Below are 26383 nucleotides of genomic sequence, written 5' to 3' on the forward strand. Positions count from 1 at the left end.
CCTCACATAACAATTAAAGCAGAGCAGAAAGCCGCTTGCGTCTCTAAGCAAACTGCTGCGGGGGAGGAAGGGAAGAGGAAACCATGTAAACACTCTTTAAATGTTAATTCCAGAGTTTAATTGTAGCTCACTGCAAGCCTATTAAACCCTGACTAAGTGCACCTGACAGACTGACAACAGCATAATGCTAATGCACGCCAGTGAAGAGCAGCAATTAGCTTCTTTAAAAGGGTGAGATTTGGGGGAAACTGCTCACAGAACAAAAGAAAATGGGGGGAGGGAGATGGAAAGGAACGAGGAGTTTTTTTCCCCCTGTTATACCTTTCTACATCTTATGTAAATCTCTGCAGAGCTCAGGTGCCTCTCGGAACTGTGCTCTGAAAGCTTATGAAATGGCAAAAAGATCTCAAGACTACTGGGAACAACTCAAGGGCTCTTTAGTTTTTAGACCGGGATTTTTTGCATGGACTGTGTGAACAAACTAAGGTAACAGTGGAAGTGATGTTGAAAAAAGACCCAGGAAGAGGGTGACTCTAATCTGATATTTCTGCCAACTCCAGAGCACTGGAAACTTACTTATAATCTTCTACAGAGTTGTCTTTCTTTCCTGCTCTCCTGTGTAAATATCATCAGACAGAACTACCTTCAGCAGAATGGGAGGGAAGCAGAACTGGTTCATGCCAATCAATTATTATCTCATAGTAGGTCATTTCCTTTTATTATATTTAATTGGACATCCAACTTAAATGTCAGTGACTGTGCTTTACAGTACCAGCTGGTTTGTTTTATTCTAACCAAAGATCAGATCCCTTCTCCAAGAAAAGGTTCCAGAGGTTTAGAGTACCAAAAATTTAGAGGGTTAAGAGTAGCTTTTTAAAACTATACAGAAGTATCTCTTGTTGCCTGTGCATTGCATCAAGCCTACTGTAACATTGGAAATGTGACAAATACTATAAGGAGTCTGAGCTAATCTTGTTAAATCATACCTTTATTAAAACTTCTCAACTTTTCTATGTTTTTATTTCAAGACATGAATGGAGAATTTCATATTATCTGCATGTTATTTCTTTCAGACTGGCCATTGCAGCCTCCTTCCTATTGGATACACTCTCAGGGTGCTTAACAATAACAACAAATAATCTATAAAAATCCACACCACTTCCAAGATTCCACATCCAAGTAGAATTCTTGGTCCTGAGACTGTTTAAGGCTCCAACAATTCTTTCTCAAATCAGTACATGAGTGGTCTAACAAAGGCATCATCCTATTTTGTCAGAAATCTGTGGCAGTGAAGAAACTCCAAAAAGTCAACACGCTGAGACCAATGAGAACATCACTTATCTTCCATTTACAGCAAACATTTTGTTAACACCAAGGAGCTCATTTATGAAAAGCACTTCCAATATCTTAAACCACAGCAGACTGATTTCCCACTGCAGGAACATTCTTCTGCATTTGCTTCCTTATTTAGCTACCTCAGTGGAATAAACTCAAACCATATTTAAACTAAAGGAATTAGATTTCATGAACATTTCTACTTTTATTAACCTCGCTCTGAATTCTTGCACACATCAAAGCAAACTGCCAATGAAACTTCAGCATCTCAAGTTATCCCTCATCTAGACCATTGCCATTTCCCTGGCCCTGAGGTTCAGAAGCAGAATAAAAGCAATGAGCTTGAATTTCCTTGGAAGAGTATTTTGTGCGCCTGGTGGGAGACCTGTCTCTTAAATGGCTGCCCCAGGAAAAGGGGGCAAGTCCAAGAATTAAAGTGCCTCAGTAGCAATAACTGCACAAGCTGTTCCATTGGCTCTGTGCTTGCTCTTTGTGAGATATCACCTTGCAAAAGAGCAGAAGGCAGCAGAACCCTAAGAGATTAAAAACAGTAAGGAAGTAAAGACCTAGATTGTGTTCTACAAGAGGGGATACTGGAACCTCATGAAGAAGGTTTTCTAGTTTGTTTTTTTCAATATCCTACTCTAACTGTTTCAATCTTTTCAATTCACCGCAGGATACAAATTCCACATTGGAACGTCAGTTTCTTAATTTGAGAATTCTTATGCCAGTGGATAACACATTTGTAGTTTTCTATGAAATGTACTGCACACTGAAAGGCAATGAGATTTTGTGGATCCCTATGCTTCTCTCTCTGGTGGTGGTAAAGCACACCTGTAAGCAGGAATCAGAGGACTTAGCCTGCTTTTAGTTGTAAGGAAATTTCCTTTTAAACCCATCCTTTTACTGTTGGACCCGTTTTGTGTCTTTAATGACGCACTAAAATTTTTTGGAAGCTTTTGTTCACAGATCCTGAATCTGGATCTCTTCCACCATCTCAGATACCTTGCAGGGGGCTGTGGTGATTCATTTGGTCATGCCAACTTCCTCACTGTGTCACCATGTGTCCATGGCAGAGCGACCACTTTGCAGGCCTGGGGTTTGTCTCTCAGTTATCACTTGAGCCATGTGGCAAATTGGAAGAAAAGTGAGACATTTATCCTTAGGAGAATCTCTCAGTGCCAGGTGCTTTTTGGCACGGGTCACCCTCCTAATAAAAGTGTGTGAGGCTGCTCTCAGGGAACTGAAAGGCTCCCTAGAAACAAGTGGAGAAATTTCAAGTGGGATGGCAAGGCTGCCCACTGCTCCTTTTGCCCCTTTGCTGTTATTCCTAGCCAGGATTACCATCATTCTCTCCAGACAGCAGCATTCAGTGCCCCATCCTAAGAGCCAGTAAGTAACCAGCTCCTATTTGTCACAGCTAGAGGGTCTGATCAGCAGGGGCACCTAATACATCCCAATAGGATCCCTGCAGTAAGTGACAGATCACCACAGCAGACACAGCCATCCTGCCAGATTTGTGAACACAACTCCTGATGGAGTCAGCAGACTTTCACCCGCCATGTGCTGTGCTCTCACTCAAAGCACCAAGCCCAGAAGTCTCACAATCTCTCATTTTCTATTTTATTTTCCCGTGACACCTGGGAGGACAGCCAGAGAAATCCAGCCAAATTACTAGAACTGTACAGGAATAGCACTGAGGAGTGCTGCACTTCTCCAAAACATGTCTAAGAACAACATGTTACGATTTTCTGAGCATGAAGAACTTAGGAAACTTTGTCTTTTCCTCTCGAAGAATTTCCCCATTTCCTTTTAAATAAGATCAGCCCTTTAAATAAGCTGTGACTTCTACCCTTAATCTTGTAATGAGACAAATCTCTTACCAGGTTTTCCTATGTATACCACATATTTATTCAACTTTGGTACCTTTTTTTCTTTTTAATGGCATTCTTCTTCCTTGGTCTCCAAAGTACAATCTGAAAATGAAGGCTATTATCCTTTCTAAGCATGAGATTTGATTTCTGATATCACAAAGTATGATATCCTCTGGGGACAACAGACAACGTGGTTGATGAGCACATACTCGGTTTGAGGAAAAATGTCTTCTAGAATTTTTTTAATGAGCTCTGCCTTTTAAAAATATCTTTATAATGCTCTGGTGCAATTTTCAGACAATACTAAATCAGAAAGAGTTGTGGATATCAGTCAGAGCTGAGAAATGTTAGTGACATTAGTGACTCATGACACAATATAGAGCCAGAAGCTCTAGTGGGCAGAAAATGACAGCATGAGTTTCAATTTAGAAAAAATGCACTTAAGAAAACACCTAGGGACATAGAAATCAAGGTGTGGCTGGCTATTTACTGAGTGAAAGAAATCTAGAAAATTCAACAAAAGAAGAGTGTGGGTGATAGAAACCCTCACGTTGCAGAAATCCCAAAAAAAACCACGGGATTAGTGCAGTTGCAGATTAAAGTCCATGGAGACAATGCATTGCAGAAATGATAATTGCCTGACCTTTGGCCGGTTTTTGGCATGAACACACTACAAAGAATTAATTCAGTGCAGGCAATAATGTTAGCTGTAAGACTGACAAATTGCAGCGTGTTAAGAAAAGACCAGCAGAACAGATTAGAGCACGGAAGAAATGATTGATGATGGAAAATTTATATAATTAAATATTTATCAACCTGGGTAGCTGAAAATGGAGGCAGGATGGGAAGACATAACAGTCTGAAAGGGTATTAACAATGAAAAGAGAAGATGAATTACACACTCCCATGTTTGCAGTACACTGGCATGTGGGATTGGGCTCTAGTCTAAGTTTTAAAAACTGAGCCCTTGGCTGTTACTTAGTGAGGCAAAAAAATCCTTCATTCCTTGAACTCCCACCATTTTTTTCCCCATCTCATTCCTCAAACACATTCAACCCTCTCCTGAGTTATTTTACTCTCCCTCAACGCCTTTGCTCCCAAATTCCGAAAGCTTGACACCATCTCCACGGTCTGGGATGGGGTGGAGGGTTAGACCCTTCCCACTCGACTTGTGCTCTGTTGAAACTGCACAGCAAACTTCTGTAAGGGCACCTCTGTCCTGTCCAGATGGGATAAGCCTCTCCATAACCAAATGTAAGAAGGACACAAACATTTTCCTGTCCCCAAAAGACCCATCAGAGCAGAGTGTCTGATTATCCCACCTGTAGATGGGAGAAGGCAGCTGTGGCCAGTGCCATCCTGTGACAGATTGCTCAGTGTTGTGCACACAAGCTATTGGCCCCAAAAGGCAGTGCAAATATAGCACAGCTACACACTTCTACCTGTTCTGTTAAATCTTCAATAAACTGATGGAAAAACTAGGAAAGTTAGCCATGCCTTGAAACCTTGATCAAAACACATCATTAAATGTACCAAGGCTGGTGGACTTGAACATTTCTGATACTACACTCCAATGTTTCAAATTTTCATTCATTCCCATACTTAGTACTTTCCTGTGATAATTCAGATGTATGTTCTCAAGGTATGAGATACATGACACTGACTTTCTAGGCTTCAGCTGAGAATCCCCTGCATTTACACATATATCTTGGAGATGTCCTAAAAGAATCAGGTTTATTGAAGAATCTATCCAGGGCTGATAATATTTGCTCAAGATTTACAAAAAATTCTGGGAAAATTATGTTCAATAGCTGAGAGAACTGATGAGGGATGATGCAATCTTCAGAAGGAGAAGAGATTACTTTTTTATATGGGAATTACAAAAATCCCTGCACTACTCCAAGAATTCTCATAATGCTCACAATGGCAAGTAACAAGTCCTGTAATAACATATAAAGTACTTTTGATTATCTTGCTCACTATACATGGGATAATTAATGCTCATAATGCCCCAGATTATAATTTCCATTTTTTAAAGGCTCCCCAAAGAAATATTTCTTCTGTTCTCTGGACCTCCTGTTGATGGATGCCTGCACCATGCCTGACCTGCTGAGACAGACAGCTACCCCTGGCCTCATGGCACTCTACTTGCCTCCCAAGAAGGGCATTTTTCAAGGAATTAATGACTGGGAACTGTCACACAAAGCTATAAAATTATAAATAATACCAAGAAAGCAAGCGGGAAATTAATATTTACTACTTCCCATCATACAAGACACATAGGCAAATCAGTGTTATTGTGAAGCAGCTCACTAAAACCAGCTAAAGAATGTACAAAACAAGAATATTTTGAAGCTCCTTATTCAGACAGCACCAAGACCCAAAACACACATTGGTCCAAAATAGAAGGAGAATAACTAATGGAAGACACATCCAACAACATCCATAAAGTTATTCATGTGCAGTTTCGGATTTGAGATATCCTAAAAGTATTTCCCAGAAGCAAGAAAAATATCACAATAACAGGTTTTTATATATGTGTAAAGTTTCTTACCTTCACAGGTTGCTGTCACAAGCAGGATGCTGAACAAGAAGAACTCATAATCAATTATATTTTGTTTGTTTTTAGAATTCTATACTTCAGAATGAAATATATTAACTATCAACTCCACCGCCTCTCAAAAAAACCCTGCTCTATCCTAGGAGTTAAAGTGCTTTACCACACAATTACGAAAGTACCAATCACTAAACAGAACCAGTGTATTTAGCCTATTTTTGAGCAATTTTACTGATAGTTTTTGACTGATTACCTCCCTTTTCAAGCACAAACCAAAGAGCTTTCTTAGTCACAGAGGCCACGTTAATTACAATGTCCACACCTGAATTCACAGCTGAATCCAATTCAGACCTGCATTATTATTTCCAGACCTTCTCTACCTCTGGTTGTTTCTTAGATTTTGAGTGTATCTTAGTCCTCCTTTGATGCACCATTTCTCTCTTTTCTTTAGGCTCTAAACCCTTTCCACATTTAAGAATTTGTCTTTTGTTTAAGTTGAATACCTTGAAATTACCCATTCCTAAATTCAATCATTTCCCTTATGCTTTCAGCCTGCTGTTCCTATTCTTTAAAGAAATTTGGCCACCAGACAACTCAGACTACTGAGGTTAAGAAGTGAAAAGAATATTAATTCAGCAAAAACTATCATCCTATAAATCTAGTTGTCACTTGCTAAAAATCATCTGGGGAAGAAAAAAAGCTGAAAAAACCTTACTTTTTTTCTAACAATACAAAGATTAATCCAAAGGATAATACTTACTGCTATTTGTGAATTAGTATTATGTCAATCTACAGCCAAGAATTATTTTTGACGAATACAATTTTTATTAATTACCTTTAAAAAAATCACTGTACATGCACTAATTATTAATTACTGTGCCTTACTAAGTTATATTAAAATGACAACACAATCCCTTTAAAACAAAGGTCAAATTCAGTTTCTTGCCTACTACTAAAATTATATTGTGCTTCATATGCAGAGCTGTAAGAAAAAAAAATTCTAAATTATGTGTCCCCATTAGCTGCAGATGCTGATAGATTAGCACTATCAAAACAAGAAATAAAGATGTCAGTGTTGCTAGACAACCACTTCTCTTTTTAACTCTACCAATGACGCAGGCTGAAAGAGCAGAGAGAAAAATTTGCTGTCATGCTTTAGGAACCTCTGCAGTTATATATATGATGAGACTATTTTTTCTATATTTTTTTAATAAATATAAAAACAAATACTCATGGTCAGCTTAAGTGACACCTCAGATTTAGCACTTACTGATAAAAATGCATACATAAGGTTTCTGTGCTGTAACAACTTTATTATGATATTAAATTGATGCAATACCAATTTAAAAGTATGGGGCTTAAAAGTCAGTTTAAATCTATTTTTATTAAAACATATGTATGGGACTTGAAGACATGTATTTTGTATCTACCTGCATTATTTCTGATTATCTAGCTGATAGTAAACTACTGATTTTGCTAGTAGCCTCTCTCACTATTAGTAGATAAGGCTCACTCTTAGTAGATAAGGAAGCAGGATGAATTCACAAGTAAACAGAAATCCTGATGCTCTTCTAGGTCATCATATTTATTTCTAGCTCCTCTAATAATGGAAAAACCAAATCTTCAAGAGCAGAGGAATGTTAAAATTCCATCATAATAATTATTTTAACTCATCCCTGCTTGGGCAAAATTGCTCCTGGTACTATATACTGTGTAATCATTTAAACAGTGGTAAATATATTGAGTAAACAGAGGGGCAGCTCTGGAGAAACTGTTATATGTGATTTATTACCACAAAAGCTTCAAGTTCAAGTATTTTGTCCTGTAGTATAGCTTTTTATCCATCACTAAAAACTGTCTAGAATTTTCCTTTTTGCTGCAGGCTATCAGAAGAGACATGTGTGAAAAAGGTGTCCTAGATCACTAAACTTGTTTCCCTACCCCTCTTCCAGTGGGGTAATCAATCAATAACTGTAATCAATCTTCCATCAATTACAGTTATTACTGTAGGTATTAAAATAAAAGTACTAACATTCCTGCTCTTCTACACAGACAATAAAAATTATTATTTAGGTAACTCCAATGCTAAGGTGGCCCAAACAAATTTTTAAAAACAGATTAAGCAACGTGCTCAAAATCAAGTGATGCAGCTTGACAAATTATGTATTTCAGCCATTTATGATGGGAATAGAAAATGTTTGACACCTTTGAGTAAATGTGAGGGCAGAAAGGATTGCAAAAAAATTGGTTCAATTTTTCAATAGGGAAATACCATTCAAATCCCTCATTACTGTAGATTCTCTTGCTGGTTGGAACAACCTAGTTAGAGAAAGAGGCACAAAAGCAAGAGGATAATGAGACCAATTTCAGAGGAGGGTCTGATGTCTCAGATGAGCAGCTGAAGAGCCCAGCCATGCTCAGGTCAGTTGTACAGAATCAAGAATTTGGCTTTCTCAGCTGCATTAGGTCTCTGTGCAGCTCAAGGACAGGCAGCAATACAGAGAGACTCAGAGCAGTATTAAAAGATGGAAGAAGAAACCTCCTAAATGATTCTTATTTCTCTCCACCCCAACATTTGGTGGCAGTACACGTTCCAGATTAATGTGCAAAAAGGAAGAGGAAAGACAGTGCTACATGAAGCCTTTGAAAAAATTTAAACTCTGTGTTTGTGTTTTGTCTTGAACATTTTTTTTCCCCAGTCTCATTTTTGCATTGACATTGGATTAATTTGATGCAGGCCAAGTCGTTCAAGCAAGATTTTATCATCTTGCTGCTCATCTATCTCATGAAAATACTGAACATTTACCTCTCCTGCTGCAGTATGTGAAATGAACTCAATAAGCACTTTAGAAAAATAGATAAAAGTACATTTTCATCTTGAAACTGGCCAAGCATAATCAATTCTGCATAGATCATGTTTATTAGACACATGGAAACTGATAGCCTGTGGGTTTAATCTATGAAATTATACACACTCAAATATGCATCTCAGACAGCAAAGCCACACTTGGCCAGGGTTCACAGTGAGATTTGCAAATGCAGATTTTAAAGTTCTGTGTTTGTATCTTCTTCCATAATATCAATGAAAAAAAATAAAATGTTTTCAAATCAGAATCCAAAAATCTATCAGTTTTATTGCAGTTTCCAGCCCATTTTCCAGAGCTGTGGAAGCTTTTTCACAAGATCAGCTAGTTGGGTTTCAGCTTTCCTTTGGTGAAGAGCTGCATGCTCACTACTAATGAGTACACAAAAATTCAAAAATTTCATCCAGCTGAGACGGGCATACTAAAAAGAGAGGTAAGCAGAATTTTCTAATAAAATCGCTCATCTATTGAATTTCCAGGGTTATTTTTTCCTTGTGGAAATAGAAGTGAAGTTTTTTATTTCTCAGCAGGCAGTTCTGAGATTCTTGTTCTCCACCTACGTTCTGGTTCTGTGAGGTCACTGGAAGCATTGCCAACATCTTTAATAAAAGCAGGTTGTCACCTTTCATGTTTAAACTGATGTAACAGTGAGAGCTAATAAGGGTCATCTATTCAACTGCATGACTGGAAAAATGAACATTGTAGCCTGTAGAAGGATAATCTCCTAAACATCAGATACAATTTTAGCACATATAAATTGCCCTTTCAATTTGAAGAAAGGATTTAGATGTTGATAACTTACTTCAATATTTTTCATAAATCACAAAGCAAAAATCATTTAAAAAATATTCCCAAATAACTGGAAGATTTCATCCAGTTTATACATAAATTTCTATATATTTAACATCATATGTGAAAAAAGCAAATTTCCTTTAAGACTGACAATTATAAATAGTCCATATTCAGCTGTTTTATGCTGTTTTGCTGATGAAATGGAAGATATACGTTGCTGTAAAACAAAAAAATAAGGTAGCTGACCCTCAGGTCTTTCAGAAAAATTTCTTTCGTTCATAGAACATATTTTGAAACAAAATGAAATTGATAAATAAGCAAACCAAAACTGTTGTTATTTGCTCATATTATTAAAAATGGATTGAGCATTCAGGCATTTGAAAAGAAGCAGACTCCAAAAGAGAAATAATGTCATGGGGATTCTTGAAACCTCTGATTCAAACAGGGAAAGAATATTGAAGCAGAAAAAAAAGAGACAAAAAACCTCCCAGCCAAACTTGCTAATCAGTTAATTGAGAAATACTCGCAGAGGAAACAAATTATTTCTTCTAATCAAACATCATTTGCAGAAGAAATGAAATCACATTTAACTGAAAAATGGCACAAAACCAAAAGGTGAACAAAAAGATAAATTTGAGATAATTGAAAAGATAAGTGCAAAGTCAGGGAACAGAACACAGATTTGAGGTCTAATCCATTTCTTGGACGTTTTGAAGCATGGAAGAGTTGGTTCAACAAATTAACAAATCAAGGTGGGGTACATGGAGACTAAGGTTGGTAAATTTTACAGCAATGTATTTTAAAGTTTCATACATTTTAAATTCTTACAAGTCCAATTTGGAAAAATAGCAATATTTACTGCACAGGAAAATGTGACCATATTCCTTCCTTTTCTTTAGCAAGACTCTGTCTTTGAAGTCTCAAATGCTTATGTTGTAAAATAAATATTAATGACATGGTTTGTTTACAAAAAATTTTTCTTTTAAGTAAACAGATTAAAGCTTACATTGTATGCTGGAGAAATATTAGCTAGTTGGAGAATAAAAAAATAATAATGAATAAAAAACCAAACCAAAAAAACCCAAAAACACAAAAGAAAAAAACATAACAAACAAACCCAACCTAAACTTCCAATTCAGTTTGTTTGGGATTTTTGAGAAATCCTTGAATCAAAGAACCTCTCCTGATCTACACTTTCTAACTTCAAAGCCTCTCCTAATATACACTTTCTAACCAGAAACTCTGAAATAATTTTTAATGCAGATGGACTGAACCTGGAATTCAACAAAACAAAATATCAAAGAAAAGCAACGAAAAGCAATAAATCTTCCAAAAGCCTGCACTGAAAGAGATTACCCATGCGAGATGTTCAATTATCTTCTTTTATTACGTAAATTTACTTAATAAAGTCAACTGTTCACAGCTACTGCAGTGTCCTGTTCCCGTGGGATGCTGATTCCTGTGCACAGAGAACAAACAGGGCAGCAGGTTGGTGTCTGTCTGTCTGTCTGTCCCTGGAGAGCAGCACAGTCCAAACTCATCTACAACCCAGTCTTACAAACTGGGATGTGTCCAGCAGCTCTAAGCACAGATAGTTATGGTGGCAAAATTAAAAGTAGTGCTAATTAAGGTTCCTTAGCAGTTGTGTGCTATGTCTATGGCTAATAAAAGATGTTTTAGTTCATCTTCCTATAGAGACCTGTTCTCCTGAGCATCTGCTGTCCACATAAAACCAAATAAAAGGCCTGCTGGCAACTGATTTTATCATCTTGGATAGCAATACCTTTTTAGCCATAAACCAGTCCAATTAATAACTATTATTTCTGAGTTATGTGTGAAATTAAAAACATTACAAATTTAGCATACAGTGCTGTTGGAGAGAGTCCAGAGGAGACCACAGAGATGATCCGAGGTTGGAGCACCTCTCCATGAAGACAGGCTGGGGTTGGTCAGCAAGGAGAAAAGGAGGCTCCAGGTAGACCTTATTGCAGCCTTCCAGTACTTCAGAGCAGCTTAATAAAAAAGGAGAGGGGCTTTTTACATGTGCAGATGGTGATAGGACAAGGGGGAATGGTTTAAAACTAAAAGATGAGGGATTTAGAATAGAGGTAAGGAAGAAATTCTTTATTCATATGGTGATGAGGCATCAATGAAGCCCCGGCTCTGGAAAGGTTCAAGACCAGGTTGGATGGGACTCTGAGAGCAACCTGACCTAGTGGAAGTTGTTCCTGAAACTAGATTATAACCTCAAGGTCCCTTCCGACACAAAACATTCTATGATTCTGTCATTCTATGGTCTGGAAAGAGCTCCAGGCTGGCCAGACAGAAGGACTCCTCAAGTCGCTCCCAAAGCTGGATGGAAGTCCAAAGTTACACAGTTTTAGTTATTGCTTCTTCCTAACCAGAGTAGTCAGAGGAAATGGGAAATATATGCCTCCACTGCAAGCCTTGGATTAAGAATAACTCCACATAACACTAATATTATGATTATTTTTCCATTACTTGAATTATTTTGGAAAGAAAATACAATGTTGTCGCAGAAAGAGCAAACAGATGTTTGGGTTTAAACTCTTAAGACCCTGAGGCTTATATGAGTTATCAGCATTTACTTTTACAGTTGACTTTTCTGATCTTTATTTGCATGATCACCTCAGTGTATGAAGGACAAGGAGAAGACAGAATTCAATCTGCTGGATCTCACACCTGAGAAAAGTTAGTAATTGCTTTGTTCAATTTTAACTTCTATATCAATACCAATGAAAAAATGCATTTTAAAAATTATTTCAAAAACATCCTAAGCATGGATAAGTTCAGATTTCAAGTTTTGCTGATATCAAAATTAGCACACGATCTGAAAAAACTCTTCAGGTTTCTTCTTTTAGGGAAATCACCCAGATTATTTATTTTTAAACTTTAAAATCTTACCATACTTCAGTCAAACACTGATTGCAACTTCTGCATTGAAAAAAAAAAATAAAAAAAAAATGCAAACTTACTTAGCAGCTAGGGGAAAATATTTCTCCCTGGCACTCAAATACGCATGACAGGAATTCAATTACACTTAAATATCACTCACCATTCAATCAGGTAACTAGAAGGAACAGCCATGGTTTGTCTAACAGATGTACAGGTCTGGTCTTCATGAGGTTAGAAAGACTCACACCACCACGTCTTCGAGTTCAAATTCCTGAAAATTAAAAATGACATCCAAATGTCATAATTGGGCAAAGCTAAGAAACAGCACACTCCGAACTGTCATCATTAATCCAGCTGTCGCTCTCTTTACACCTCTCTCCACTTCTGCCATTACACAGAATTATGTTCCTGATCCTACAAACCATTTCTGACCAATATGTGAAAAAGTCGAGGAACGTGAAACCTTCCAACAAGATTCACAATTCACAGTAAAAATAGATGCATTGCACTTGGTTTAGAGTTAATTGCATGAACTCTTAGCAATTTTTTGCTGTTATTCATATCTTTAATAGGGTCACTGACTGCAATAATATATTTTAGAGGAAAAAATATTAAAAAGACAGAAAAAAGTTTTCCTCCAATTCTCGGTTATGAGACTTTTTTGACTTTACCAAATTCTAAACAGCTTGACTGTGATTTTCTAGACTGAGCACTTTTCTGATGCAGACTTAGATTTGTGTTTGTTCATGCATGTTCATATATAAGGGGGAAAAAAGTGAAAGCCCAGTTTAGGATTTACTATCACATAAATAAAACCTAGAAGAAAGTGAACTATTCTAATTAGATCATTCATTCATCCATTTAGATTGTTCTTGAAAGATATTTTAGGAGCACGTGCAAGGAAATTTTCTCCTTACATACAAGTTTATTCGAGTTTAGAAACAAACTTGTGAATTTGCAATGAAAATATGGAATTATTTTGACATAAATATAAATACAGGAAAATAAATTATGTAAAATGTTACAAATATAAATTGATTTATAAAAATATCAAGAATGAGGCAGCATTTCTGCTTGTAAAATTACAGTATGGACAAACCAGAGTCAATTTATTTAATAGGTCCTTATGGACTGATTATATAGAGGTGCTTCCAGAGGAAAACTGAGACAGCTTAACTTATCATCAGGACAGAACATAAACACCTAGATATCTCTGGTTTTTAACTAGAGACACAAAAAGACCCAAGATTCTTATTCTAGAAGAATAATTTCCCAGGTGGAAAATAAATGAAAGAGAGAGGAAGAAAGGGGGTAAAAATTAACAATGATAATACAGATATTTATTGATTTTGAAATGGACAAATGCCTTTACTTTTTTGTTAGACTGGCTTTGGAGAAAAGTAGTCTGGAAAATGTTATTGGGTGGAGTAATAACAAGTTAGTTTGGAAAAAAAGGAACAATGTCACACTTTGGCTGTCAAAAAAGTAGAGACAAAATACAATGTATTTTTTACAGGAAAGATAATAATTGTTGAAAGTCGAGCTAGTAGAAGTCTGGAAATTATACTGAAACAAATATCAGCAGTCATCACACATTCGGAAGATGCCCAGGAAAAGTTAAATAAATCCTTTGCCTTTTTTTCCCCACAAGAGTGGTGAAACAGAAACTGCAGCATCTGTGTAGTGAAATGGAACCATCCACATGGATGTGGAAGCAAAACTTAGAAAAGAAGCATGAGGGGAACAGTCCTGGATGATCCCTGGCCCAGAAATTATCAGAAATTATAAGTGCATAAACAAGGTTTGCAAATAACATTAACTAACCTGCTCTGCAGGTCTCTAGCACGACTAGAGAAGGGAAAAAATCATACACTTAACAAAGGACATGTTAAGAAACTGAGATTACAGAGTCTGGCTTCAATAATATCCAATCTTCAGGGGAAAGCAGATGGACTTAGGGGTAAATCTATAAATTGGAAGCGTGAATTACTTCAAAATAGAATTTTACCCTAAGACCAAAAAACCTTCTATCACTGTGACTTCAAGGCATCTCTTCAGTAAGCTTGAAAAAAAATCACTCCTTTAATGAATATATGAAACCAATTCTAAGATATCCCATACTTTCACAGTCTTGTGCTCCCTGTTCAAAAATCAGATTTTAAGCAGGTAAAGCCAGAGTCTTCTGGAGCTAAAAATTTTCCCTGAAATTTTACTTGCATGGAAAAGGATAATCCTCAAGCTGATGCCATGGTGACTGGGCTATGCTGTCACTGTCACACCTGATGTACCCAACAGCAAGGCAGGAAATCTTTAAAAGGCTGAGCCATGGGAGGGATGGAGGAAGGGGCACAGAGAGAGTGAGCCAACAGAAAATAAATGGATGACAGACAAGAAAACCAATGTGAACTTTCTAAGATTTTAAAACAAAGTCACAGTGAAGTTTATCATTACAAATGATAGGTTTACTCAGAAATAACAGCAAGTTCTAAACCACTCCTAGTGTTGTAAAAATAGAATATCTCTTTCTGCTGGTTGCCCTATTTCTGCATTATCTATTTTTTTTTTTAAACCAAACCCAATTGTTCTGTATTGCTGTGACCTGAGAGGGCAGACTTCAGTCAAATCAGGCATCCCTGTGTGATTGCTCCAGCTCTCCTCAAGTCTCATGCAATTAAAAGCATCAAGACTGACACACATTAATGACAAAAAGTTAATGCAAAGGCTAATTGAGACCATCTCCCTCACAGGCCATTTCACAACATTAATAGCACGGAAAGCAGCAGTTAATATGTAATTAAATTTCCGGGATGCATGGGCTATCAAAACCAGGGTGCTGGAACCCTACTTCACGCCTTTTAACCTCTCATTACCTCTGAGCCCAAAATAGCCACCGTGCTTGGCAATTCTCTGTTAATTCTCTCAAACTGGCTGGCACCAAGGACCAATTCTGCCAGCAACAAAAGCCAGCTCAGTGAAGCAAACTGCATTTTCCAAGCTTTACTGGTCAGGGAGATACCAAAGAACACAGCACCGACTACCCTTTTGGGGTAAAGGTATATAAATGTTTTGCTAACAGCAGGTACCAGCCACTCAGAATTTCTGGGCTCTGAACAACTTATTCTAATACAGAATTATATTCCTATATTATTCCTACAATATTCCTATAATTATATTCCTATATATTCCTATAATATTCCTATATTATACTCCGAAATTAACTGATTTCGTTAACAAAACATTGAAATTTTAAGTCCTTCTGAATCTTATCTCACACTGCATGAATCAAAAGTCATTCCAAGTGAGAATTGCTAGTGTGGGGTTGAGAGAGATACTTCCCCAGTGTTTTGGGGAGAACATTAAGATTTTGAGAGGCAGGTCTTCATTACATAAAAAGGAAATCAGAAGTTGCATGTTCCCATTTTGACCACACAGTTTGAGCTACCCTCAAGTTTCTGGAACAGTTAGCACTGCCCAAATCTCAGTCTGGGCACTCCTCAGTAGGAGTGCACTCGCCACAGGGCACTTTTAATGCTTCTGAATAAACAGCAGAAATCACTCATGGCAGCCTCTGATAAGAGCAAAGCCAAAGTGTACTGCTGAGAAATGGCATCCAATTTATCCCTGAACCCACAAAAATACTCCTTATTGAACTATCTGCTCCCCTCACAGCAGACTCCTTGGGCTGTTGGGCTTATTTTAGACATAAAACTTTTTTTGGGTTCTATGGCAACCTGAAATGAAACCTTTTAGTATTCTGGAATAACAATTGACATGGCAGAGTTCCCAACTCCTCTGAGTCAGGGATGGACCCTTTGTCATTCAATTCAAGGTATAAATTTCAAGCTAGTTTCCAGGAAGAGTCTTAACTCCAAATACTGGCTGCATCTGGATCCATCAACCAACTGAGACAAATTTTCATTTGTCTGGATTAACTATTTCAACTCTTCCCAAACTGGACACATTTTCTGGTGAGAAAGGAGGAGGAAAGAAGTGCTAACCCAGCATTTGAATGGACTGTTAATTTTTTGGCCTTAGAAATTTGCATCTTTCTCAGTTCTAGGTAAACGTTGAGAGTTTTGGTTTTATAACCACTTAATAAGTCTTTTAAATGCACCAATGCGTAAATTATTTTTTGTCCCAATTTAATAGAGAAAGAAAAAATAAAATTAAGACTCCTTAAAAATGACAGAACCAAAGGGATCCCGTTTTCAGGAATGCTTCAGACGCCAAAATACTGTTTCACAATGGAAACTGCAACTGAACTAAGCCACAGCATTAAAAGCACTTTATAAAAGCTGTTTTCAAGGGCTCAGCATCCTTGTAAAATGAGGTAGTGCACATTATATTGTTTTAGAAACCTGAGATCATCTCCTTGATGCGCAGGGATATTGAGTCATTGGTACAGCACTGAAGAGTAAAGTTCACTTGAATATTCTGTAGGAAGGAGCATCTCTTGTAGGAAGGAGCATCTCTCTGTTTTCCACAGTATCCTCTCATGTGAGAACAGGGTGAGAGGCAAATGTTTTCAGAGGTGGGTTGCCCACCTCATAAACTGAGATGTGGGCAGACACAACAATTACTTTAAAAGCTGCTGCAGGAAGAGAAAAGAATGAATCAGCTCCCCTTAGCCATGGTGAGGACAGAGACAATCAATGTATTTTGGCAGGACTATTTGCATGAGGCATTGTGTTAGACATCAGGTAAAGAAAACAACCAGCCCCAAACTTCCTAATAACAAAAAATACTGAACTACTGCAATAGGATGACGACAGCAACTCAGAAATCCATAGCAGTGGAGCATTCAGGGAGTGCAGGCAAAGCCCAAAAACACATAAATTGAGCTGCATTGTGGAATAGGAATGAAATCAATCCAATTCAGGACCTTTTCTCTGTGACTGTAAAAAATCTTCATCTTTTCACAAAACAGAATTAGGGAAAAAAAGTACAATTTTCAGCTTTTTCACCAGCTTCAGCAATCGCAAAATATTCTCGCCAGTTAATATCACAGCTTATTTATCTACAGACAAAAGTCTTCTTTTTTGTAACATGGTTTTGTGTTCTGTCTCCATGAGGTTCTTCACACTTCAAAAGTAAACAGAAACACAAGTATCTGCACACAGCTAATGGCAGCTTTGTGCAGCCACCTTTTCAGCCAAAGCAATCATTCGTACCATTTATTTAATTGGTTTGGAAAACATCATTTTTCGCATTTATAGACGCATGGACATAACTGCCATTCAAAATCCCACTGGTATTGCAGTAAGATCAGATTCTTGCATCAAATGTAATATTTGCAAACTGAAGAAAGAAAAGATACAACTTTTGTAGTGGTTTTGCATTCTGGAGTTGTACTTTTGAAGCCAATGATTTCTGTACATGGAGGATCACCAGTAGAGTGGGTTTGCCCTTAACAGTCAAGGTTAAAGTTTCTCTCAAGTCTATTTTACTTTCCAGAACTCAAATTTTATTACTTTAGTATCAAAATAACACTCAAGAGAAAAGATAGAGTCAATTACTTTAACCTCAAAATAATGCTTGAGAGAAAAGATAGAGCAGACCTAATGCTTGGAATTTGTCACTGGAGTTTAAAATAACAGAATTTTCAGCACCTAAATTGAAGTGCAAAATTTTGAGTTAAGTGTGGAGTCTCAACAGCGACTAAACACAGAAGTGTATGTCTGTAAAAGAAAAGGGCAAAATAAAATGGAAAATGCTTTGTTCTCTCTTTATTTGTAATAAAATCCGAGGAGGTGTGAGGGGATGAAATTTAGCAGGAGTAATGACCTGGAAATGGGAGGGTAGGAAATAGCTACATGGGTTACATTGCTCCAGAGGAACTCAGGAAAATAACTGCTTTCCAAAGACTTTGGTCATTTCTTGGAAGGTGCCCAGTCACTCAGCAGATAAAACTGACCAGTCTCAAGTATGATGCTGCAACGATGTGATTTTCACAGAATCACACAATTAACTAGGCTGGAAAAGACCTTTGAGATCATCAAGTCCATTTTGTTGCATTCAAGGAAAAGGACCAGCTCTGACCTCATTCCATTTGTGTATTCAGTGACTATTTAGTGTATGGGAATAAAATAAAATCATAATAACCATAATCTAAGTAAAAATACATTTTTTTTTTCTGAATGCCCTGCTGTGTTCTTGTGTTTTGAATACTGCAGTGGTAGAGATGTCACAGTTTCCTCAGGCAGCCTGGCCTTTATGGCAGCTACAGGGAAGTGCAGTTGCACCACAAGTTTTTGTATGCAGCACTGCCAACTTCTGACTTACAATCCCATTTGATTCTTGACCTGCTCATTATCTCTGCAACAAGGACTCCCAATTATTTTGGCAATAAGTAACCTAAGGACTGCTCTGGCATATGCAAATCTTCACTATCTGATCTGAAGAAGGTTGTCAATCAGCCTTTCCAGAAAATAATGCTGCTGTCATCAGCTAGAGCTGCAAAATAAATAGACATCTGAGAGTTTTACTCGTGCAGCTTTTGTAATATGTAGCTTTACAAGTTTAATTGGAATTGGAATTTTCTCCATATTTACTCTGACAAAAACAGTCATTGACAAAACAATAGCAGCAATCCTCCCAGGCAAACTGGGTCTGCTCTTCCCTAACCTCTTGCACTGGGTCAAATTTCAATGGAGAATGGAATTTGCAAGGAACTAATAAAGCGTCCCTTTAGGAATTTAAAGGACAAGGCTATAGAAAGATAGATTTCAAGGGAGTTTTTAAAATGTTTTCATGATCACTTTCATAATAATGTTAATGTCTTATTGATATGATCATGAGTGGGTGATTTAGTGACATTTCTATCAATGTGAAAGGTGGAAAGAACAGTACTAAAGAGTGAGGTACCAAGTCTGTGGCTCTCTGAATGTGCAAGAATGTCAATCACACCGACTTTAGCTGCTCTGCTCACTCCTGTGCTGCTGTGGAGGACAACCAGCTTCAGCCACTGCCATCTGTCACTCAGAGAAATGCTTAAAGATTTGGTTATATTCTCTATCATTGATTCCTGTCCCTGCCCTGTTGCTCTGCACTGAATATTCCCAGTGGTGCAGGATCTTAAGGGTCAATTCCAGCACCACACAGAGTGGCTGAAGCACAGTCTTTGTTACAGCAGGGGTTCTCCATGGCATAAAATCTTTTTCTTCTCCTACCCAACCATTTTCCTCTGGAGGAGGAAAACATTTTCCTGGAGGAGGAAAACAGAGATGTAACATCTCTGTTACATCTTGAATACACTTACAGTTCTGGTGACTTCTAAGGGAGCTGAAAGAACCCTTAGACATCTTAAACACAGCTGATTATCCATAATGATGCACTTCTCCATGGCCGCTACCCAGTGGTACCAAAGATTATTTCTCCTGATGAATTTAAGTCCACAGAGAGTTCAGATCAAACACTCTCATGGATATACTTTGTGCTGTTCACCCACAGGCTGAAGGAGAATTCTCCTTATACTCCACAGCAGCACATGGCTCACAGGTATTTACTGTTCATGCCACCATGCAGAGTTAGATGTGCAAATTAATGTGGTTAAAAGAAAGTTGCCATGTTGGTTCAAATTTTCAGGGAAAAAAAAAATCCCCAAAGTATGATTTTGCCTGCAATCAGCCCAAGAAAACATTTTCTAAGCTCTTGGATATGGGCTGCTGTTCTGCTTCATTATGAATTAGAGTCCAGTAAATCCCTAGTACCTTTAGCACAGTCAGAATTATATATATAATTAAATCAAATGTTGAAAAAACTCAGAACAACTCATATCTCATTCTCACAGGACCATCCTTATCCAGTAAGACCAGAATAAAAAAAAACCACAATCATTTTGTACTCTGCAGAGTACAAAACACAGGCAGAACACCTAATGGATATTTAACTGGTGCAATCATTTGGACTATCCTACATTCAGTTTTCTAATCAAGAATGTAGCTCTTTCACCTTTTGCTGTAATTCTTTTCCTAGTTTTCTTATGGAATTTTGTACCAATTACTCAAGATTAAGATCAATATGACACACAGTCATATTGCAGGAATATAAAATATGAAATACCCCAAACCCTTTTAGACGCAGATAAATTTGACAAATATTCAGAGCATCTGAGCATAGCTTGACACAGAGATAGTACTACAAATAATTTAATAAATAAAGGTCATTCAAAAGCCCACAAAAGCCTTCCAGATTTAGCAAACCAGTTAGCCACCAGTAAGAACCTAAACATTCCTTCCACTGTCCCAGTGACACTGAAGTATTTACAGCCCTCACCAACTTCTGTGGAGCTGTCCTCTATTACCTTCCTAAGAAAATATTTGTATAAACAAACTTATCCATACAAGGGATGTGAGCGCAACGAAATTATCAAACCATACTTTGGAGATTACAGTGATTACAAACTTAGCACTGTTTGCCCAGAGACATCTTTGCCATTTAGTGCAAATAACCCCACTGTAACAGCTTCCTTTTTCCTCTTGAAAAATATTTTGGGATCCCTCTTGAAAATTATTTTGGGATTCCGCTTGAAAATTATTTTGGGGATGCCCAGGAGGGGTTCTGTCTCTAGCACCAATTTCTGATGTGCAGAGATATGTCCTGAGATGATAAACCAGAGACTCAGATATTATCCCAACCTAGTTCTGTGTTAGGAGTTTCTCTCTCCAACTTGTGTACAATTTTGTGGCTCCAAACTTTTTTTTTTTTTTTTTTTTTTTTTTTTTTTTTTTTTTCCCCCATTTGATGCCAGAATTCCCGCCCTTGCCCTTGCTTTCCCACTCGCAGACAAACAGCCTATAAAATTGCTGCAAGGAGCCAAGTGCTGCTTTTTCACACAGAACACATTCTGCATAGAGCATCCACGCCAGCCTCCAAGGGAGACGGATGACAATGTAATCGCCGAAATGCCGAGGAGTTCCTACAGACAACACAGGAGCAGGGGATGCTCTAAAACAGGAGAGAGCATCGCCAATTTAAAAAAGTAACTTTTAGGCAGCGCCTGGCGAGGCTGGAGCAGCGGGCGGGGAAGGGAAGCCCGCATCCACATGGTATATTCCTGCCTCTGCCGCTCTGCTTTCCTCTCCCCTTTTGGTCCTCCTCTCCTGCCGGCCGTGTCTCCCATCCCCGCCGTGCCCTCCCGCCTCTCCCCCTGCCGCAGGCTGCAGAATGGGACACGCTGGTGGCCCGGCCAGGCGGCAGCTGTCACAGGGCGCGGGCAGCCAGCAGCCGGGGCGAGCTGCGAGCCTACCCTGTCGTTTAGGATGACTCACTGGAGCCTGCCGGTTATTCCTCTCTTTCTCACAGCGGACAGAGAACAACCAAAAAGCTACACTGGACTGGACCAAGGTAAGAGATTTAAGTGTATTTTTTTTTTTTTTTTAACCTGCTACAACCACCCCGAGGATGCCAGGATGTGTATGGGCACTAAGTGGAAATCTGGCAATGATTCAGTGGGTGTCTGCACACCTGGCATTGCATACCATCAGTGTGTCTAGCTGGTGTTAACCCTCTGTGTACCACCGGGGGGTAAGAGATGGCAGGTCAAAACATCACCTGGTGTCTGCAGGACAAAACATATTCTGCAGGTCAAAATATAACCTGGTGTCTGCAGGTCAAATGTAACCTGGTGTGTGCAGGTCAAAACATAACCTGGTGTCTGCAGGACAAAACATCACCTGGTGTCTGCAGGACAAATCATAACCTGGTGTCTGCAGGTCAAAACACCTGGTATCTGCAGGTCAAAACATAATCTACAGGTCAAAACATAACCTGGTATCTGCAGGTCAAATCATAACCTGGTGTCTGCAGGACAAACATAACCTGGTGTCTGCATTTTTCTCCCCCTTTGATGCAACTTTTGTGGCTGTGCTGCCACCTGCTCCCGTGGATACGGGCAGCTCCCCTCGATATTGCTAAATGATGAGGCTTTTTTGTGCTGTGCTGCTGGGAATGGAGTGTCTGTCATGGACTCCGTGTGGATTCGTTCCCGCAGCAGTTGTTTCATCACTTTAATGAGTTGAAATTCCACAGTCCGCAGAAACGCTTCCCCCTGTTGTTCCCCCCACTCTTCTCTCTCTATTCCCATATAGATCAATTTTCGGGCTTTGCAAAAGTAGTGCTCGCTGAAAGCACCAGAGCAAGTCTGCACTACATATTCTGTCTGCATTCCTCTCTGCTTTTTTTTCTCTGCTGTGAATCAAAAATTCAGCCTTGCAGGAAGGGTTTTTTGCAAGGACAGTAAATGTCTCTGGTGCTGCAATTTAAAGTAAAGGGAGAAGATGCTTCTCTGAAATCCTGGCAAAATATTCTTCTTCCATTTTCCGAGGGTGGTCCAGAATTTGTAGCAGAGTTTTATCTAAGCAGGTTTCTGCTGGGGCTGATTGACAGTTTTTAGTTGTGATTTTAATGGAAATCTTTCACTGAATGCTTATAGCTTCATTTCTGTCAATCCGATGCTCTTTAGCAAATGGCTTTCTTTGGAGGGTGACACCTTTAGAATTAACCCAGGATCACATTTCTCTAGACCTATAAACAGAGTATCAGACCAGCTAGTGCACATTGCAGAACCCCACAATCTCACCTTTGGATTTTAATGGTGTAACTGCAGTGGAAGACATTTGGTTTGGTTCACAGGTTTTCTGTACTGTGGAAAGTGTCACAATTGCAACTGAATTTATCTGCGTTTCCCATACATTCTTATGGTGTTTCTCTGCAATATCCTACACATTCTATCTGTTCAGACCTTCTGTGTACTGGCAATAGGTTTATTAAGAGTTGACTTTAAACCCTTTAAACCTTAAAAAAACTGTCCTGACATTACTGCCATGAAAAGGACTCTCTGCTCAAGGAAGATGACAAGTCCCACATTGGTCACACCCCTAGAGGGGACCAAACAGGTATCAGCAATTAACAAAAAAAACACCACTCAGTTTCTCAGTAGCCACCAAGACCCACAATCTGTTGACCCAGCATGAATTTTTTTGGAATGAACTCAACCATGGCACCAATAAACCCTCCCCTTAGCTACTACCCTGTCTGTGGACTCTTTTAAAATAGATTAAGGAAAAAAAGGTTCTTTCAGAGAATTTCCAGGAATTTAATACAGAGCTTCAGGAAGAGGTAGGACAATGTCTTGATGTGTCAGCATGGATTCTACATCATTTCCCATCAGAATACGGCACAATTTTCCACTTGTAAAAGTGGAAAGCTTTCACCAACATTATGCTTTAAGATTATTTCTAGTCATTTGGACAAGTGCAGAGACTTTAATACTTATATTTAAATGTACTTCTTTTTTTTAGCATTTAGATATGGTGCCTGACAGCAAGGGTATCAGATTATTTCCAGGGAAAGTAATTCCAAAGTACAATTCAGACAACAGATCATTGTGATTCTATTAACAGCTGATAATATTAATGTAACTTATTTTTTAATTAATACCTATTTATTGTACACCAGCTCTTAGTCACTTGCTAGTGAAGCACATGCCATAGTCTCTGGGGTCTGAGCAGCTATTTTTGAGCCTGTCTGGCTAATGTCTAGAATACAAAATTATCCTGTTCACAAGTTGGGCTTTTCTGTGTCATTTTCCTTTCTTCTGAGGCGTCCGTATATTATCAATTCTCATCTGGGTGGCTCCTTTCAGGTGGAATCTTAGTCCATTTAAATGCAGGCAATTTACTGTGATAACAGTTTATTGTAACTTAGCAACAAGAGCTAAAAAAATCAAGTTGCAGCCATAACACATGCAAGCCTTGTATTGTGCTGCCCTGTACTCAGCAAATTAAACCCTTGAGATAAATGACATTCTAGACCAGTCAGTTTAATATCATTAGCTGGGCTGGCCAGTTGCTCTAATTACAGAAGTCAAATGCTGCAGGAAGCAGCTGCAAAGTCAGCACATGTGCAAGGAGCTGTTTGTAAAGCAGGAACACATGCTTTGAGTCTTTTTTTTGTTGTTGTTGCAAGATGAATTATTAAGGAAACGTATGGCATTTGTATCACTGACAGAAAAATGGTCTGGCTGAGGTCCAGGTGGCCAGACTTGTGTGTGTGACAGGGAGTTATCCACTGGTCTTTCTCTGAGCTTCATTTCTGGCATATTTTTTTCACCAAAATCAACAAACACTTCCAATGCTATTTCTCTATGATCAGACTCTTGGGTCATTCATTAGTGGAGAGTTGGGGGGACACACACAAGGAAAATCAGCACAATGTTACCTACTGCCCTACCCATTTTACTTGAAATAGAGAATCCACTATCAATGAAACATGTTCAGGGAGCAATAAAATGCAGAGCTGGCACCCTGGAACTGGCAGGAAACATCCCTAAGACAGAGACATGCTCAAGTCTGGAGCTCTGCTTGAGCCTGGAAGAATAAACCAGCCACAAAGCAGCTGAAAGAAGAGTCAGGCAGCTGCTCTGATGGGTGGCAAGGGATCCCCTCAGCTCTGAGTTTCACATCCCTCTTGGAATTCAAGAGAGGCAGGACTTTTGCTGTGGTTGGGTAAGTGGATTCAGTTTGACAACTGATTTCACTTAGAAAAGAAAAATGTTCAGCCAAGTTCTCCCCTCAAAAAAGCTAATCTTGAATAGAAGGTAATTCAGTTCTCTGGTATTTCTGTATATTTCATTTGAATATAAAACTCCACCCAAAAATGAAGAGCTCTAACCAAATCAACAAGGTTTTACACATCAGGAACTAACAAACTCTTGATAACAACCTCTAGAAAGGTATCAAATCCATCCCAACTACTTGATAAACCATATTCTGCCCAGTAACCTGCAAAAATGGATTGTTTCCTCTCCTCTGAAACAAACACACTCAGCCACTTCCACAGTTCTCTATTAATGTCACTGTAGCTCCAGCTCCAGCAGCTGTAGATCCATTCCCTGCACCCTGAACAGAGCCAAGGTTACCTCCTCCCCATTGTGTTATAAGGTAAGCCAACTGCACCTACCAGTAACACTTTGAACAGTTCTATTAATCATAATGAAGATGGTATTTCAAGTTGAATTTACACAGGCCCAATTTTTACAATAGGAAACACTTTGCACACTTGTTTTATCACTTTCCACGACCTCCTTGCATATCATGCTCTCATCAATTAAGATCAAACCTAATCTTAGTCTGAGGATGTTTATAGGGGTTAAGGTAAGGCACCTGTGTGATGCCAAACAAGCATCCAACCCTCATGATCAGGCATTACCTTTTGAGGGGAGCATTTTTCTTTAAATAATTTTCAGTCTTAGAATTATAAGATCATAGAATATTCTGAATTGGAAGGGACCCACCAGGACCATTGAGTCCAACTCCTGGTCCTGCACAGCACCATTCCCAAGAGTCACAACGTGTGTGCCTGAGAGCTGTTCAAACTCTTCTTGAGCTCAGGCAGCCTTGGTGCTCTGACCACTGCCCTGGGGAGCTGTCCCAGCATCCAGACCCCTTCTGGGTGAAATACTCTTTCCTGGCACCTTTCAAACACTCTGTAAGTTAATAATTAATGTACTTGGTGGATAAGAACTATTGCTTTCTTTACCTTCAATTCTTGCATTTTTCAACAAACCTCACCACACTCTTTTAGAATTTTCAGTCCAATAGAATTTGGACCTTTGACCACCTACATTGGTGAAGGGTGCATCCAACTGAAACATAAAGGAGTAATGTAACAAATGTGTAGTGTACCTCAGTACAGATGTGTGGAAATAGTGTCAGAATCTAATACAAACACAAGGTAAAATATGTCCAATTTCAATCACTGCAACTGAGTTTGAACAGACAGTTATTTAAAACAAAATCAGGTATTTTTTGGTTTCTCTTTAATTATTTTGTTAAGACTAATTATTTTTCTATTAAAATCTATATTATTTCTGTATTTATCTAATCCAGTGGTCTGTATTTTTTCTAAAATAAAACACAGATGATGCAGATTCCAAGGCACAGGAATTTTAGTTCTTTCTTCCTCAAACAAAATAAAAACAATATCGTGTTCATCACAAAGTAGCTCTTCCCATACTCAAGCTTTGTTGAATCATCTAGATTTGT

At 38.5% G+C, this 26383-nt stretch overlaps 1 protein-coding gene across 1 annotated transcript in view; it reads left to right on the forward strand.

Annotated features, from left to right (window-relative positions):
• Nucleotides 1–21664: 21664 nt before the first annotated feature.
• Nucleotides 21665–26383, forward strand: part of RASGEF1A (RasGEF domain family member 1A) — a 147366-nt gene continuing 142647 nt past the window's right edge. The window contains exon 1 of the mRNA XM_083866865.1: nt 21665–21683. The gene's annotated coding sequence lies outside the window, so the exon portion shown is untranslated. The remainder of the gene's footprint in view (nt 21684–26383) is intronic.

This window comes from Zosterops lateralis (genome assembly GCF_965231275.1).
Source record: "Zosterops lateralis genome assembly, chromosome: 8".
NCBI classification, from domain to species: Eukaryota; Metazoa; Chordata; class Aves; order Passeriformes; family Zosteropidae; genus Zosterops; species Zosterops lateralis.